This window comes from Schistocerca nitens, chromosome 8, assembly GCF_023898315.1.
Source record: "Schistocerca nitens isolate TAMUIC-IGC-003100 chromosome 8, iqSchNite1.1, whole genome shotgun sequence".
In the NCBI taxonomy this organism is placed as follows: Eukaryota; Metazoa; Arthropoda; class Insecta; order Orthoptera; family Acrididae; genus Schistocerca; species Schistocerca nitens.
Window position 1 is genome coordinate 551,277,554 of NC_064621.1, and position 18,016 is coordinate 551,295,569.

Below are 18,016 nucleotides of genomic sequence, written 5' to 3' on the forward strand. Positions count from 1 at the left end.
TGTAGTGACGAGAAATGCGGAAATCTGCTCCGATTTCTGTGGTCCTATACCGCCCACAAGGGTTGGATAATGACCAAGTCCAGGGACTGTGCTGGCCCGCGAAGACGCTGCAGTTCATTTGCATGCTCCTCATACCACGATTGTACTGTCCTGGCTGTTGCATGCTCCTCGTACGCCGAATGTACCGTCCTGGCGGTGTGAATGGGTGCATTATCATCCTGAAATATGGCATCATTTTTGGGGAACAACATTTGAATGATGGGGTACAATTGATCACCTAAAATGTTCACATAATGCTTGGTTGTAAGACTGCCTTTGACAGTAATGATGGGACCAGCAGAGTACCATGATATGGCTACCACACCATCGCACCTCCACCTCCATGCTTAACCGTAGGAATCAAGCGATCAGGATTGTAGTCTTCTTCCCGATGTTGGAAATAGCGAAAACGTTGACTTGTCTGACCAGATGACGTGTTTCCATTGATCTGCCGTCCAGAATTCATGCTCCTGGCACCATGTTTTACGCTCCTTTTCGTTAGTTCAAATGGCTATAAGCACTATGGGACTTAACATATGTGGTCATCAGTCCCCTAGAACTTAGAACTACTTAAACCTAGCTAACCTAAGGACATCACACACATCCATGCCCGAGGCAGGATTCGAACCTGCGACCGTAGTGGTCGCGCGGTTCCGGACTGAACGCCTAGAACCGCGAGACCACTTCGGCCGGCATTTTCGTTGGTTTTCGTCACTAATGGTTTCGGTACAGCAGCTCGTCCATGAATATTCGTTTTATGGAGTTCTCGGCGGACAGCGTGGACAGATGTGGGGGTCTCAAAGATGCCTATTAAGCTCTGCGGTCACTTTATCCGCCGTATTTTCGTGTTATTTTGACACAATTCGTGTTAGCGTACGACGATCTCTGTCATTTAGTTTTGATTTGCGCACACTATTACGTTACTTGATGATGTATTTCCACGTTTTGTGTAGGCTGTCATGACTGTTGAAACAGTTGCTACTGAAACATTCAATAAGTCGGCTGTCTTGGTTACTGATGCTCCAGCTAATCGGGCCCCAACAATCTGCCCTCTTTAGAACACTGTTAGGTCTTTCAATGCACATCGATATCGGCTTCTGAAAGCATATACGAAGTGTGCACTACTCGTAAACAACCTGCACTGATGCCTAGTCCATACTGAACACGGACAGTCCAGCGCGACACGTGTCTTTCTTGCGTTGTTAACCGTCAAACACAACCATCCCATTTCTACCTACCACTGTTCACGTTATTTTGTCTTACCAGATTTTCAGACAGCTTCTACACTGTAGTGATAAAGATGAACACACCATCATTAGCTTATGACTATCAAAGTTGCAAAAAACTGAAAAACTGTAGAGCGCCAACGAAGGACACTCCCCCTTGGGGTGGCTAAAGATGCACGTGTCAGCCATGCTGTCTATTCCCGCTAGTAAAATTCTGTACAACATCCGGATGATCAGTATATTTATAATTTTCACGGACTTCGGCTACGAGTAACATGAATGACATCCACGCATGTCTTTCAGCACCACTAAGTAAGTCTTGGAAGTGGCTGTCACCATTGATCGTCCTACATACATCAACAAAAGTGTTCCATCACCCTGATACGTCGTATAAGTGTTTTGCTAATGTGACGGCTCATCTACCGACCGGAAGGTCTTCCCTGACGTTCAAAAATGGTTCAAATGGATCTGAGCACTATGGGACTTAACATCTGTGGTCATCAGTCCCCTAGAACTTAGAACTACTTAAACCTAACTAACCTAAGGACACCACACACATCCATGCCCGAGGCAGGATTCGAACCTGCGACCGTAGCAGTCGCGCGGTTCCGGACTGAGCGCCTAGAACCGCTAGACCACTGCGGCCGGCCCTTCCCTGACGTTGTTTGTAACCATACACACAGTTACCATGAGCGCTACCTACTTGTAGAATGCTGCACATAAATGGATTGCTACATTTCAGTTTAAAGTAAGGCACCGGTAGAGACGCATTACAGACGTCTGTGGAAAAGTAAACTGAACGTCCATCACGTCACCAAGTACAGTGGCGACTAATGGTTGGATCCGCATCATCACGTTATGCCTTGAAGGCTTGGCAGCGAAGGATGTTCCTCGACGCGTGCAATAGAGCCAAATTGATGTGGTGCAGACATGGAATCGGTTCCAGTTGATAGGTAGTAAGAGGACTACACTCCAAAGGCCTTCCACGTTGGACATGTGCAGAGTGTGCAGAGTATGATGGCTATCATCGCGTTTCGAGTCGAAGGAACTGTGGGCTCCAGAAGTGAATTTGGCATTTGAAGAGGCTACGGGTCGTCAGGCATCGCATCGTATTGTTAGGAGATGGATGCATGATACGTACCTCAATTCTCGAAGACAATGGCGAGCACCAAGTTGTACGACACAACATCATGGACTCTATTACAGACGGGCAAGAAATCTTGCAGAATGAACGCTTCAGGATAGGCGTCGGGTGTTTGTTTAAGGACGAAACTCGTATCAGCTTGTATTCTGATAATCTCAGACAACGTGTTTGGAGACAACCCAGTAATATCTAAAGCCACCAACACTGTGCCTTACATGTGAAACAAGGTGGAGGAGTGATGTTCTCGGGGGCGTTACGTTGTTGTTATTATGGTCTTCAGTCCAGAGACTGGTTTGATGCAGCTCTCCATGCTACTCTATCCTGTGCAATCTTCTTCATCTCCCAGTACCTACTGCAACCTACATCCTTCTGAATCTGCTTAGTGTATTCATCTCTTGGTCTCCCTCTACGATTTTTACCCTCCACGCTGCCCTCCAATGCTAAATTTGTGATCCCTTGATGCCTCAAAACATGTCCTACCAACCGATCCCTTCTTCTAGTCAAGTTGTGCCACAAACTTCTCTTCTCCCCAATCCTATTTAATACCTCCTCATTAGTTACGTGATCTACCCACCTTATCTTCAGCATTCTTCTGTAGCACCACATTTCAAAAGCTTCTATTCTCTTCTTGTCCAAACTGGTTATTGTCCATGTTTCACTTCCATACATGGCTACACTCCATACAAATACTTTCAGAAACGATTTCCTGACACTTAAATCTATACTCGATGTTAACAAATTTCTCTTCTTCAGAAACGATTTCCTTGCCATTGCCAGTCTACATTTTATATCCTCTCTACTTCGACCATCATCAGTTATTTTGCTCCCTAAATAGCAAAACTCCTTTACTACTTTAAGTGTCTCATTTCCTAATCTAATCCCCTCAGCATCACCCGATTTAATTTGACTACATTCCATTATCCTCGTTTTGCTTTTGTTGATGTTCATCTTATATCCTCCTTTCAAGACACTGTCCGTTCCGTTCAACTGCTCTTCCAAGTCCTTTGCTGTCTCTGACAGAATTACAATGTCATCGGCGAACCTCAAAGTTTTTACTTCTTCTCCATGAATTTTAATAACTACCCCGAATTTTTCTTTTGTTTCCTTTACTGCTTGCTCAATATACAGATTGAATAACATCGGGGAGAGGCTACAACCCTGTCTCACTCCTTTCCCAACCGCTGCTTCCCTTTCATGCCCCTCGACTCTTATAACTGCCATATGGTTTCTGTACAGATTGTAAATAGCCTTTCGCTCACTGTATTTTACCCCTGCCACCTTCAGAACTTGAAAGAGAGTATTCCAGTTAACGTTGTCAAAAGCTTTCTCTAAGTCTACAAATGCTAGAAACGTAGGTTTTCTTTTCTTAATCTTTCTTCTAAGATAAGTCGTAAGGTTAGTATTGCCTCACGTGTTCCAACATTTCTACGGAATCCAAACTGATCTTCCCCGAGGTCCGCTTCTACCAGTTTTTCCATTCGTCTGTTAAGAATTCGCGTTAGTATTTTGCAGCTGTGACTTATTAAACTGATAGTTCGGTAATTTTCACATCTGTCAACACCAACGTTACGTGGGGATACCGAACACCTCTCATGACTGTTGTGGGCAGTCCACTGCTCTGCAACCAACTGCGAGACAGTATCGCTGGTGACAATTTATTCCTGATGGTTGATATATCGTTTGCTCATCGTGGAGTTCACGTGAATTTGTTCCTTCAGCGTGTTAGGATCACCACAGTGGAGTAGTCTGCCTGTTGCTCGGACATGAACCTAATCGACCATGTGTCAGATCGACTGATATGACCTGTTTTTGGAACTCGACCACTACCCGTCTTACGCAGCACCTCACTGATGAACGGGGCAATTTGGATCTGGGCTGGCTTGATGCTCTTATCGATGCTGCTGAGAATTCTTACGGGTTGTATGGCCGTCGTGCATGGAACTCTTCTATCCCTGACGTTCCGTCCAAGGCTACGTTGGACATCTTCGGAGGTGCTCCTGGTTGTGCTGAGTCTTGCCGACTGACGAGCCGGACGTCAAACAGCGGCCTGAATACCGTGGGAAGTGGGCCATGAAACTCAGCGATATATGGAGAGTGGCGCTACAGAATCAATGAGAAGTTTTTATCTTTGACGTACTATGAGCGATAGTTATATTTTATCTTTGACAAGGTTTGTCTCTGCTATCACGTGAAATCCAAACCACGCCCACTTTCCACGCTATTTAGGCTGCTCTTTGACGTCCGACTCGTCAGTCGGCAAGACTCAGCACAACCAGGAGCACTTCCGAAGATGTCCAACGTAGCCATGGACGAAACGTCAGGGATAGAAGAGTTCCATGGACCACGGCTATACAACTCGGAAGAATTGTCAGCAGCTGAAACATCCGGTCGTGAAAGCCTTCATTGTATGGTCTTATCGATGGTCTGTCACGCTGGATTCCAGCTTCCTTCCGACCAAGGGGACGCTTACCACATACTGACGTTGCTCAGGTGTGATATGAAACCACCTCCTCCCTTCCCCAATATAGGAAACAGACGATTTTGTCGTTAAACAACTTTTCTATGTATCTGGACACGTCGAAAACGATGCATGAAAGACTTTTTTACTTTAAGGTTGCATTCTGTTTCTGATCAGCTATTTCTTCTCGATTTAGTAGAGTCTTCTAACACTGCTGCGCCCACACGCAGATAAAACGGATAGTCAGGTTACTTGCTGTTCCAGTTTTGCATTCCCACGAGAAAAGTTTACTTTCAAATCACCACAGATACGTCAAATTTTATTCCATGTGTTTGAGCTCGTAATATGTTCCAAAATTCCAGAGGAGATAGACGTAAATGAGACTGGAATGTAGTATTCTGTGAATTACTCCTACTACCTTTCTCATAGGCGGATATGACCTGTGCTTTTCTTGTTTACATAGGGCACAGATTTTGTTCAATGGATCTTCAGCATGTTGTGGTTTAAATAACTAACATGTATAATGTTTGTCTTTGCACAGGCGCGAGAACTGAACTGAGGCAGTACAATTGTATCTTACTTAGTAAAACAACATTTATAAATAGACCTCAGCATATCTAAATTTGCTTTGCTACCTTCAATTTGAGATTCTGTGTCATCCACGAGAATATGGACACCAAATTTGTTGCTAGTTTCAGCCTTTACACATCACGAAAATTTCTTTGGGTTTTGTGAGAAAACCTTCAAACAAATTCTGCTACGGTAGTTGTTGAAGGTTTCACTGATTGCCCTTTTAAACGCAAACACGTTTTATTTCGCATTTCTCTGCCTTCACACTATGATTTATTTACACGCGTTGTACACTAGTCGTTGTATCCTTTTAGGTTTCTGTACAGTGACTGTACCCAAGGAGGCTCTCTAAAAAGCACATATGTTTCAGTGCTTGGTCAACTAGCCTTCTAAAGTTTTCGTCGCAGTTCCTCTAAACAATCCTGCCCAAACCTAAATCTTTCAAATTTATTTTGGAAATTGGTTGTAAGATCCTATGTGACCAAACTGCTGACGTCATCGTTCCCTAAGCTTACACACTACTTAATCTAACTTAAATTAACTTACGCTAAGGACATCACACGCACCCCTGCCCGAGGGAGGACTCGCAACTCCGACGGGAGGAGCCGCGCGAACCGTGACAAGACGCCTGACACCGCGCGTTTACTCCGCGCGGTTCAAATTTATTATTGAGATATTACACTGCCTTTATTTGCGATGAAGCAGCGTCATACTTCCGCACACCTCTTTCATATGGGCCGACTGTATAACTAGTACCGCTGCATACTTGTTTCTGTTGTGTAATAACTCTACCTTGAAACTTGTCTTAGATGAATCGAGGAGCAGTTGCCAAGTTGTAACGCAGTACCGGGTTCCAGTGCGAGACTCCACCTAAGACCTTGAAGATGCGTGCAGTTGCCAACTGAGGCATCCATTCAAACGATCAGCAAAAGGCCGTCCTTTCTGGGCCAAAAGTGAAATCTTTATATCTATTGCAAGTAAATTAAGTACCGGAGACACGACCGAGTAGTTCTGCTTGGAATTTAGTTAGCGCCGCATCCCATATGAACTTGCGAAGCTCAGCATCATTTATCAGCTTAAACATATTCACCTGCAATAATTACAGTAACCGTAACACTCCTTTAGCATACGGGTTGAAGCTTTCCGCAACAAGTGGCAAGTGAGTAATATGACCCCAGTGGAGTGTAATTATATTTGAAATAATTCGATGTATATACAACTCGTATCCAAAGATCACTTTTATAATTTACGACAAACAATGAAAACTGTCCAAAAAACTACGGGAAACAGTTCTGAAAAATTAAACTCTGCCGGTATCCTAAGGACCTAAAGTTATAGAACAAAACGATATCTATATTTGAAATTAATATGAGCAGTTGCTTTGTATATGAACCATGGAGCTTGTCATTTATAAAGTGGCTTGCGTGCGTCAGCGATACAGATAGCCGTACTGTAGTTCCAGCCACATCGGAGGAATATCTGTTGAGAACCCAGACAAACTTGTGATTCCTGAGGAAGGTAGCAGCCTTTTTCAGTAGTTGCAGAGGCAACAGTCTGGCCTTTTAACATGAACCAAAACGGCCTTGCTGTACTGGTACTTCGAATGGCTGAAAGCAAGTGGATACTACAGCTGTATTTTTTTCCCGGGTGCATGCAGCTCTGCTGTATGGTTTAATGATGATGACATACTAATGGTCCTAATATTCGGGATGTGAAACAGTCCGCCATTCGGATCTCTGGCGGGGACTACTCAGGGGGATGTCGTCATTAAGAGAAATAAAACTGGCGTTGTAGGGATCGGAACATGGAATGCTAGAGCCCTTAATAGCGCAGGTAGGTTAGAAAATTTAAAAATGGGAATGGATATGTTGAAGTTAGATATGCTGGGAGTTAGTGCAGTCCGGTGGCAGGAGGCAAAGGATTTCTGGTTAGGTGAATACAGGACTGTAAATGCAAAATCGAATAAGGGTAATGCAGAAGTAGGATGAATAATGAATAAGAAAATAGGAATGCGGTAAAGCTACTATGAATAGTATAGTGAACACATTATTGCAGCCGAGATAGACTAAAAGCCAATACTCACGACAGTAGTACATGTTTATATGCAATCTACCTCCGCAGCTGATGAAGAGATTGAAGAAATGCATGAGAAGATAAAAAAAATTATTCAAGACAGTTCAGGAAGGCGACAGTTCAATTCTCATACGGGACTGGAATTCGATAGTAGGAAAAGAAAGGGGAAGAAAAATAGTAGATGAATTGAGACTGGGGGAAATAAATGAAAGCGGTAGCCGTCTGGTAGAATTTTGCACAAGGCATAATTAAATCATCGCAAACATGAAAACATGAAAGAAGGTTGTATACGTGGAAGAGACCTGGAAGTACCGGAAGGATGGAGATCGATTGTATAATGGTAAGATAGAGATTTAGCAACCGGAATTTAAATTGAAAGACATTTCCAGGGGCAGATGTGGACTCTGACCCCAATGTATTGGATGTTAACTGTAGAATAAAGATGAAGAAGCTGCAAAAAAATGGAAATTAACTAGATGGCACCTACGTAAGCTGAAAGAGTCAAAGTTCGTTGAAAGTTTCAGAGAGAGCGTTAGGCAACTGATGACTAGTGATGACTAGAACCGGGAAGGGAACACAGTAGAAGACGAATAGGTTGCTTTAAGAGACGAGATAATGAAGGCAGCAGATGATCCATTAGATAAAAGACAAGGCCTAGTAGAGTTCAGATGGCAGACCAGTCCATTAGATAAAAGACAAGGCCTAGTAGAGTTCAGATGGAAGACCAGTCCTAAACAAAGAAGGGAAAGCTGAGAGGAGGAAGGAGTATATAGCGGGTTTATACAAGGGAGACGAACTTGATGACATAGGACATATGATAGTGTGAGAAGAACGTGACAGAGCACTGAAAAATCTAAGTCGAAACAAGGCCCCACGGCTAGACGATATTCCATCAGAACTGCTGACAGCCTTTGGGGAGCCAGCCATGACAAAATTATTCCATCTGTTGTACAATATGTACGATTCAGGTGAAATACCCTCAAACTTCAAGAAAAATGTAACAACTTCAGTCCCAAAGAAAGAAGGTGCTGACAGGTGTAAAAATTACCAAACTACCAGTTTAATAAGTCATGGTTCCAAAATAATAATACTAATTCTTTACAGAAGAATGGAAAAATTAATAGCAGCCGACCTCAGGGAAGATTAGCTTGGATTTCGGAGAAATGTAAGAACACTCGAGGCAGTACAGACTCTACGATTTACAGAATGGGATTTTCACTATGCAGCGCAGTGTGCGCTGATATGAAACTTCCTGGCAGATTAAAACTGTGTGCCCGAGCGAGACTCGAACTCGGGACCTTTGCCTTTCGCGGGCAAGTGCTCTACCAACTGAGCTACCGAAGCACGACTCACACCCGGTACTCACAGCTTTACTTCTGCCAGTACCTCGTCTCCTACCTTCCAAACTTTACAGAAGCTCTCCTGCGAACCTTGCACAACTAGCACTCCTGAAAGAAAGGATATTGCGGAGACATGGCTTAGCCACAGCCTGGGGGATGTTTCCAGAATGGGATTTTCACTCTGCAGCGGAGTGTGCGCTGATATGAAACTTCCTGGCAGATTAAAACTGTGTGGCCGACCGAGACTCGAACTCGGGACCTTTGCCTTTCGCGGGCAAGTGCTCTACCAACTGAGCTACCGAAGCACGACTCACGCCCGGTACTCACAGCTTTACTTCTGCCAGTACCTCGTCTCCTACCTTCCAAACTTTACAGAAGCTCTCCTGCGAACCTTGCAGAACTAGCACTCCTGAAAGAAAGGATATTGCGGAGACATGGCTTAGCCATAGCCTGGGGGATGTTTCCAGAATGGGATTTTCACTCTGCAGCGGAGTGTGCGCTGATATGAAACTTCCTGGCAGATTAAAACTGTGTGCCCGACCGAGACTCGAACTCGGGACCTTTGCCTTCCGCGGGCAAGTGCTCTACCAACTGAGCTACCGAAGCACGACTCACGCCCGGTACTCACAGCTTTACTTCTGCCAGTACCTCGTCTCCTACCTTCCAAACTTTACAGAAGCTCTCCTGCGAACCTTGCAGAACTAGCACTCCTGAAAGAAAGGATATTGCGGAGACCTGGCTTAGCCACAGCCTGGGGGATGGTTCCAGAATGGGATTTTCACTCTGCAGCGGAGTGTGCGCTGATATGAAACTTCCTGGCAGATTAAAACTGTGTGCCCGACCGAGACTCGAACTCGGGACCTTTGCCTTTCGCGGGCAAGTGCTCTACCAACTGAGCTACCGAAGCACGACTCACGCCCGGTACTCACAGCTTTACTTCTGCCAGTACCTCGTCTCCTACCTTCCAAACTTTACAGAAGCTCTCCTGCGAACCTTGCAGAACTAGCACTCCTGAAAGAAAGGATATTGCGGAGACATGGCTTAGCCATAGCCTGGGGGATGTTTCCAGAATGGGATTTTCACTCTGAAGCGGAGTGTGCGCTGATATGAAACTTCCTGGCAGATTAAAACTGTGTGCCCGACCGAGACTCGAACTCGGGACCTTTGCCTTTCGCGGGCAAGTGCTCTACCAACTGAGCTACCGAAGCACGACTCACGCCCGGTACTCACAGCTTTACTTCTGCCAGTACCTCGTCTCCTACCTTCCAAACTTTACAGAAGCTCTCCTGCGAACCTTGCAGAACTAGCACTCCTGAAAGAAAGGATATTGCGGAGACATGGCTTAGCCACAGTCTGGGGGATGTTTCCAGAATGGGATTTTCACTCTGCAGCGGAGTGTGCGCTGATATGAAACTTCCTGGCAGATATCAGCGCACACTCCGCTGCAGAGTGAAAATCCCATTCTGGAAACATCCCCCAGGCTGTGGCTAAGCCATGTCTCCGCAATATCCTTTCTTTCAGGAGTGCTAGTTCTGCAAGGTTCGCAGGAGAGCTTCTGTAAAGTTTGGAAGGTAGGAGACGAGGTACTGGCAGAAGTAAAGCTGTGAGTACCGGGCGTGAGTCGTGCTTCGGTAGCTCAGTTGGTAGAGCACTTGCCCGCGAAATGCAAAGGTCCCGAGTTCGAGTCTCGGTCGGGCACACAGTTTTAATCTGCCAGGAAGTTTCATATCAGCGCACACTCCGCTGCAGAGTGAAAATCCCATTCTGGAAACATCCCCCAGGCTGTGGCTAAGCCAGGTCTCCGCAATATCCTTTCTTTCAGGAGTGCTAGTTCTGCAAGGTTCGCAGGAGAGCTTCTATAAAGTTTGGAAGGTAGGAGACGAGGTACTGGCAGAAGTAAAGCTGTGAGTACCGGGCCTGAGTCGTGCTTCGGTAGCTCAGTTGGTAGAGCACTTGCCCGCGAAAGGCAAAGGTCCCGAGTTCGAGTCTCGGTCGGGCACACAGTTTTAATCTGCCAGGAAGTTTCATATCAGCGCACACTCCGCTGCAGAGTGAAAATCCAATTCTGGAAACATCCCCCAGGCTGTGGCTAAGCCATGTCTCCGCAATATCCTTTCTTTCAGGAGTGCTAGTTCTGCAAGGTTCGCAGGAGAGCTTCTGTAAAGTTTGGAAGGTAGGAGACGAGGTACTGGCAGAAGTAAAGCTGTGAGTACCGGGCGTGGGTCGTGCTTCGGTAGCTCAGTTGGTAGAGCACTTGCCCGCGGAAGGCAAAGGTCCCGAGTTCGAGTCTCGGTCGGGCACACAGTTTTAATCTGCCAGGAAGTTTCATATCAGCGCACACTCCGCTGCAGAGTGAAAATCCCATTCTGGAACCATCCCCCAGGCTATGGCTAAGCCATGTCTCCGCAATATCCTTTCTTTCAGGAGTGCTAGTTCTGCAAGGTTCGCAGGAGAGCTTCTGTAAAGTTTGGAATGTAGGAGACGAGGTACTGGCAGAAGTAAAGCTGTGAGTACCGGGCGTGAGTCGTGCTTCGGTAGCTCAGTTGGTAGAGCACTTGCCCGCGAAAGGCAAAGGTCCCGAGTTCGAGTCTCGGTCGGGCACACAGTTTTAATCTGCCAGGAAGTTTCTACGTTTTACCTTTGAACGATAGGTAATGGAAAGGCGAACCCACGTTTGTAGCATTTGTACACGTAGAGAAAGCTTTTGACAATGTTGAATGGAATATTCTCTTTGAAGTTCTGAAGGGCCAGGCGTAAAATACGGGGAGTGAAAGGCTATTTACAAATAGTGCAGATGCTAGATGGCAGTTATCTTAGTCGAGGTGCATGAAAAGAAAGCCGTGGTTAAGAAGGGAGTGTGACAAAGTTGTAGCCTATCCCCGATGTTGTTCAATTTGTACATTGAGAAAATAATACAGTAAACCAAAGAAAAATTTGGAGTAGGAGTTAAAGTTCAGGGAGAAAGAAAAAAATCAGAGTTTTTCCGATGACGTTGTAACTCTGTCAATAACAGAAAAGGACTTGCAAGAGCAGTTAAGCGGAACAGACAATGTCTTGAAAGGAAGATATAAGATGAATATCGACCAAAACAAAATAAGGGTAATGGAATGTAGACGAACTAAATCAGGTGATGCTGAGGGAATTGGATTAAGAAATGAGACATTTAAAGTAGTAGATGAGTTTTGCTATTTGGGCACCAAAATACCTGACTATTGCCGACGTAGAGAGGATATAAAATGTAGACTGGCAATGGTAAGAAAAGTAATTCTAAAGAAGATAAATTTGTTAACATTGAATATAGTTTTAAGTGCTAGAAAGTCTCTTCTGGAAGTATTTGTCTGGCGTGTACCCACGTTTGGAAGTGAAACATGGGCAATCAACACTTTGGACAAGAAGAGAATAGAGGCTTTTGAAAGGTGGTACTACAGAGGAACACTGAAGGTTATATGGGCAGATCGCGTAACTAATCAGGAGTTACTGAACAGAATTGGGAAGACAAGAAATTTGTAGCACAACTTGATGACTAGTGGGAATCGGCTGATAGGAAACATTCTGAGACATTAAGGTATCACTGGAAGGAAATTTGGAGGGTAAAAATCGTAGAGGGAGACCAAGAGATGAATACAATAAGCAGATTCAGAAGGACGCAGGTTACGGTAGTTATCCGGAGAGAAGAGGCTTGCACAGGGAAGTGAAGCATTTAGAACTGCATCAAGACAGCCTTTGGAGTGCAGACCACAACACAAACAAAATAAAAGTGATGTCAGGTATCTCAACTTGTTTATCAACATAACTGAAATGGCAGAATGCTTAGAATCAATGGTGGAGTCACCATTTCATCAAAGAGCTTTTACAAAGAGCTTACACAGAGTTTATAATGTGAACCTGTATCTAAGTTTAAAACAGTCGAATAAGTAAGTACAGCTCGTCACCTAGCAATGGATGGTATTCTCCTCACATCTGTACGTAGCAAGGAATAGCTTTGCAGGGCGAAGCTAATACAAAAAGAGGGCACCAATACTTTATTGCTGATTAGAAGTTCAACATTACTTTTTTGTCTTATACGTTATTTTTAACCCTACTACTACAAAATTAGATATTCGTTAACATTACAAACGCTTTGTAAAATCTCTGTGACAAAGTCGTAGTTCTATCGCAAAACGTAAGTATTTTTCCGGTTTGATTATACTGTATAAGCAGATTTCTTATAGAGTTTTCACAGTAGTGAAAATGACTTACGTATTATTTTATTGTACCAAACTTAGGATGTAGGGCAGGTGGGAACAAAGGCACGCATGTTACATTTTTCTGTTTTTCCCTTTTTGCTTCACATGGCAATCAAAATTGTATACATTACACCTAGGATCGTACTTACACGATACCACAAGTTCATGACTGCTTGTGTGATGTATTAAAATTATGTTTAACAAAATGTTACTAATGGAGAAAATGGTTCTTTGCCCCAGGCCTCGGGTAAACATCCTACTGTCACGGGGGATAATTCCACACTAAAAGAAATTATTATAATAGACAAAAGAAGAATTATAGTATTTGTCAGGTACTGCCATTATTAACTAGTGAAATGTTTTTGCATATCAAAATCATCACCAACATCACAATCATCATCATCATTGTCTCCACCATCTTGATGATACTAAGATGCCACTAATTTAAATACAAATCATTTTAACACGAGGAAAGACATTGTATTGTTATTATTATTATTTCTTTCCTTTCTCAGACGTTATGTCTGGTTAAAAATACACTCCTGGAAATTGAAATAAGAACATCGTGAATTCATTGTCCCAGGAAGGGGAAACTTTATTGACACATTCCTGGGGTCAGATACATCACATGATCACACTGACAGAACCACAGGCACATAGACACAGGCAACAGAGCATGCACAATGTCGGCACTAGTACAGTGTATATCCACCTTTCGCAGCAATGCAGGCTGCTATTCTCCCATGGAGACGATCGTAGAGATGCTGGATGTAGTCCTGTGGAACGGCTTGCCATGCCATTTCCACCTGGCGCCTCAGTTGGACCAGCGTTCGTGCTGGACGGGCAGACCGCGTGAGACGACGCTTCATCCAGTCCCAAACATGCTCAATGGGGGACAGATCCGGAGATCTTGCTGGCCAGGGTAGTTGACTTACACCTTCTAGAGCACGTTGGGTGGCACGGGATACATGCGGACGTGCATTGTCCTGTTGGAACAGCAAGTTCCCTTGCCGGTCTAGGAATGGTAGAACGATGGGTTCGATGACGGTTTGGATGTACCGTGCACTATTCAGTGTCCCCTCGACGATCACTAGTGGTGTACGGCCAGTGTAGGAGATCGCTCCCCACACCATGATGCCGGGTGTTGGCCCTGTGTGCCTCGGTCGTATGCAGTCCTGATTGTGGCGCTCACCTGCACGGCGCCAAACACGCATACGACCATCATTGGCACCAAGGCAGAAGCGACTCTCATCGCTGAAGACGACACGTCTCCATTCGTCCCTCCATTCACGCCTGTCGCGACACCACTGGAGGCGGGCTGCACGATGTTGGGGCGTGAGCGGAAGACGGCCTAACGGTGTGCGGGACCGTAGCCCAGCTTCATGGAGACGGTTGCGAATGGTCCTCGCCGATACCCCAGGAGCAACAGTGTCCCTAATTTGCTGGGAAGTGGCGGTGCGGTCCCCTACGGCACTGCGTAGGATCCTACGGTCTTGGCGTGCATCCGTGCGTCGCTGCGGTCCGGTCCCAGGTCGACGGGCACGTGCACCTTCCGCCGACCACTGGCGACAACATCGATGTACTGTGGAGACCTCACGCCCCACGTGTTGAGCAATTCGGCGGTACGTCCACCCGGCCTCCCGCATGCCCACTATACGCCCTCGCTCAAAGTCCGTCAACTGCACATACGGTTCACGTCCACGCTGTCGCGGCATGCTACCAGTGTTAAAGACTGCGATGGAGCTCCGTATGCCACGGCAAACTGGTTGACACTGACGGCGGCGGTGGACAAATGCTGCGCAGCTAGCGTCATTCGACGGCCAACACCGCGGTTCCTGGTGTGTCCGCTGTGCCGTGCGTGTGATCATTGCTTGTACAGCCCTCTCGCAGTGTCCGGAGCAAGTATGGTGGGTCTGACACACCGGTGTCAATGTGTTCTTTTTTCCATTTCCAGGAGTGTAGAAAGTGACGCGGACCTTGATCAAGCGTGACTTCCTTTTAACTGTGCGGTATGTGTTACATTGCATTTATGAACTTTCGGGTAATTGAACATGTATCAATAATTACAGATTTCTGTAGTTGTATATATATATACATTTGGATGTAGCTGTATTGCGTTGATGTACTGGTGGATATTGGGTGGTATGACTCCAGTAGTTGATAGTATAATTGGTGTCCGCAGCTTGTGGTCGTGCAGTAGCGTTCTCGCTTCCCGCGCCCGGGTTCCCGGGTTCGATTCCCGGCGGGGTCAGGGATTTTCTCTGCCTCGTGACGACTGGGTGTTGTGTCACGTCCTTAGGTTAGTTAGGTTTAAGTAGTTCTAAGTTCTAGGGGACTGATGACCATAGATGTTAAGTCCCATAGTGCTCAGAGCCATTTGAACCATTTTTTAGTATAATTGGTATAATGTCAACTTTATCCTGATGCCACATGTCCTTGACTTCCTCAGCCAGTTGGATGAATTATTATTATTTGGCCCCTTCTTGCCACACTTTTCTGCAGTTTTCCTGGTACAATCGATACTCCTGTTTCGTCTTCATTTTAGACTCGATGGGGCAGAAAATTATATTTAGAGTGCAAAGTTTCGAAGCTGCTAAAAAACCGTTCCATTTGTGCTTTATTGAGCCCCATTATCCTTCTGGTACTGATTTTCTCCAGTTGCCTCAAACTTATGAGATGAATGAACGAGACCAGACCTCCCCTGCCTCTTAGATCTCTTTATTAAGCTGGTCGTTCACACCATTACTTTCGGAAAACTGATATGCCAGGCGTCGGAAGTGTTTAAACACAAGGCCATAGAACAGCGAATCCAGGCTGAGACAGTGCTCCGCCCATTCAGTTTCCTGTATCTCAGAAAATACTCCCTTGAAACGTCTCAATGACGCCACGCATAGCCTGCTTTAAATCTTTTATTTAATTTGGATTCATTGCATCGAAGCCTTTTAACTGTACTTCAGACCGAAGACTCATTTTCTATTAGCTTCTTACCGACCTCTAACGGTTTAGAAGACGATGGCGTGGAGGACGTTTTTCTCTCGTAGTTTCTGTAACTTGAAGTTCAACTAGTCTTGTTAATACTGAATCAGTCTGCGACGTAACGCGCTCTTTCGCACATCGACGGCGGTTCTGCAACATAAATTGTCCACCTACGTCGATACTTCTGCAGATCTGGACACGTAACTCCTGACTGCAGCTACTTAAGAGATCTCAGAAAAGCAGTGTTGAAGAAACTGAGATTTCATAACTACACGTCTTGGGCCGCTATAAGTACAAAAAGCTGGAAATAGTCTTGTGAACTCTAAATAATAAATTGGAAATGGGTTGCTGTTCAAACGTCCTTTTAAACTTGAATTAGGATTTTTTTATTGCTATTAAGCAAAATCATCAGCCCGCGTGTGTTCAAATCATTAGAGTTCCTGTTCATAGTCCTCGTCACACTCAAACAGCCAGGACTTTTCCTATCCAATTCCGAAATCATTTACGAGAGTAACACAGTCAATAAACTGCTATTTACTTTTCCACTCGGCATTCAGTGGTTGTCTTTAAATAAAGTTTCTGCTAGCCATAAATACTCAGTACCAAAAAAAAAAAAATTACTTAGTACCGCCACGCTTTTAGTTCAAAGTTTACACACGCGATTTTCTCCAGAACAAAATATCTCTCGACTCTTAAAATTTCACAAATAGTTAATGGTAAACACCAGCTACCTTTATCACTGTACCGAAACACGGAAGTCACAATATCACTTCATTTTACACATAATGCGTTCGGACACTTTCAGCATGACAGGCTCCTTCGAAAGCTAGTCCACCACTTCCCTTCTTCTCTCTCTCTCTCTGCCTCTACAAGCCCCTCTATCTCATGCGTTAGGTGACAAAATGTCTCACTTCTTATTGGCTGTACAGAATTACGGCCAATCAGAACTGACTTTCAGGTCGCGGCTCGCTCCTAAATCTAGCAAGGACCAACCACTGCTCTCATCTCATTGACGTCATTAAAAGAAGCATCTCAAAACTCTCTTGTTACACAAATAAAATCAAATAAAGTTTAAACTGTACTTTATGTCTGGAATTTAACTATATAGTCCCGAACGTTCTGGTTGTATCTTACATATTCAAACACATCTTTACAAACAGTCACAGTTGGTGAACTATTAACATATATATATATATATATATATATATATATATATATATATATATATATATATATTGATTTTCTTTTTTAAGTTTCGGATAATTACGTTTGTTACTGACTTTTATTTTTTTCTTGTAACTTCCAAATTAAGACAGTTATTGACTTCAGATTTTGACAGATTGGTCCTTTACACAACAGAAGGTTATTTACCTTCTCACGCTGCAATCACGCCATATGGTCATGACGCACGTCTGCAGGACACAGCTCGCCCGTTGCAGATCGTATAATATTCTGACTGCTTACACTGGAGCCCACATACATTCACACAAGAAAGCTTTAATAGACAAATTCGCGATCGCGCCCTAGCTGCGACACCTCGACATAAAATATATTAATTAATGTTAATTAAATATGTTAAATGAACCTACGCGTCCAGTATTAAAACCTACGAAAGAAAAGACAAACGTTTTTGAGCAAAGGTACGCATGCGGACATTTGCCCCAGCTAGTTCGTAAGATCTTTGCCCCGTGGCGACGATTTCTAAATTTTACCAGTTGCCATATATGTCAAGTTGTTAAACTAACAACTAAGCTTAAAGCGTGAGTTAGTATATGTACTTACATGCGAGGTATCGGTAATTCTTTGGGATTTTGTTATAGCAGACAGATAGTCATCGATTACATGGTGCCGGCCGAAGTGGCCGTGCGGTTAAAGGCGCTGCAGTCTGGAACCGCAAGACCGCTACGGTCGCAGGTTCGAATCCTGCCTCGGGCATGGATGTTTGTGATGTCCTTAGGTTAGTT

The 18,016-nt window shown here is 44.6% G+C and overlaps 2 non-coding genes across 2 annotated transcripts; one reads left to right on the forward strand and one right to left on the reverse strand.

Annotated features, from left to right (window-relative positions):
• Positions 1–9,382: 9,382 nt before the first annotated feature.
• On the reverse strand, positions 9,383–9,457 carry Trnap-cgg (transfer RNA proline (anticodon CGG)). The gene has a single exon. It is a non-coding gene; the product is annotated as a tRNA-Pro (tRNA).
• Positions 9,458–11,076: 1,619 nt separating this feature from the next.
• On the forward strand, positions 11,077–11,151 carry Trnap-cgg (transfer RNA proline (anticodon CGG)). The gene has a single exon. It is a non-coding gene; the product is annotated as a tRNA-Pro (tRNA).
• Positions 11,152–18,016: the final 6,865 nt, after the last annotated feature.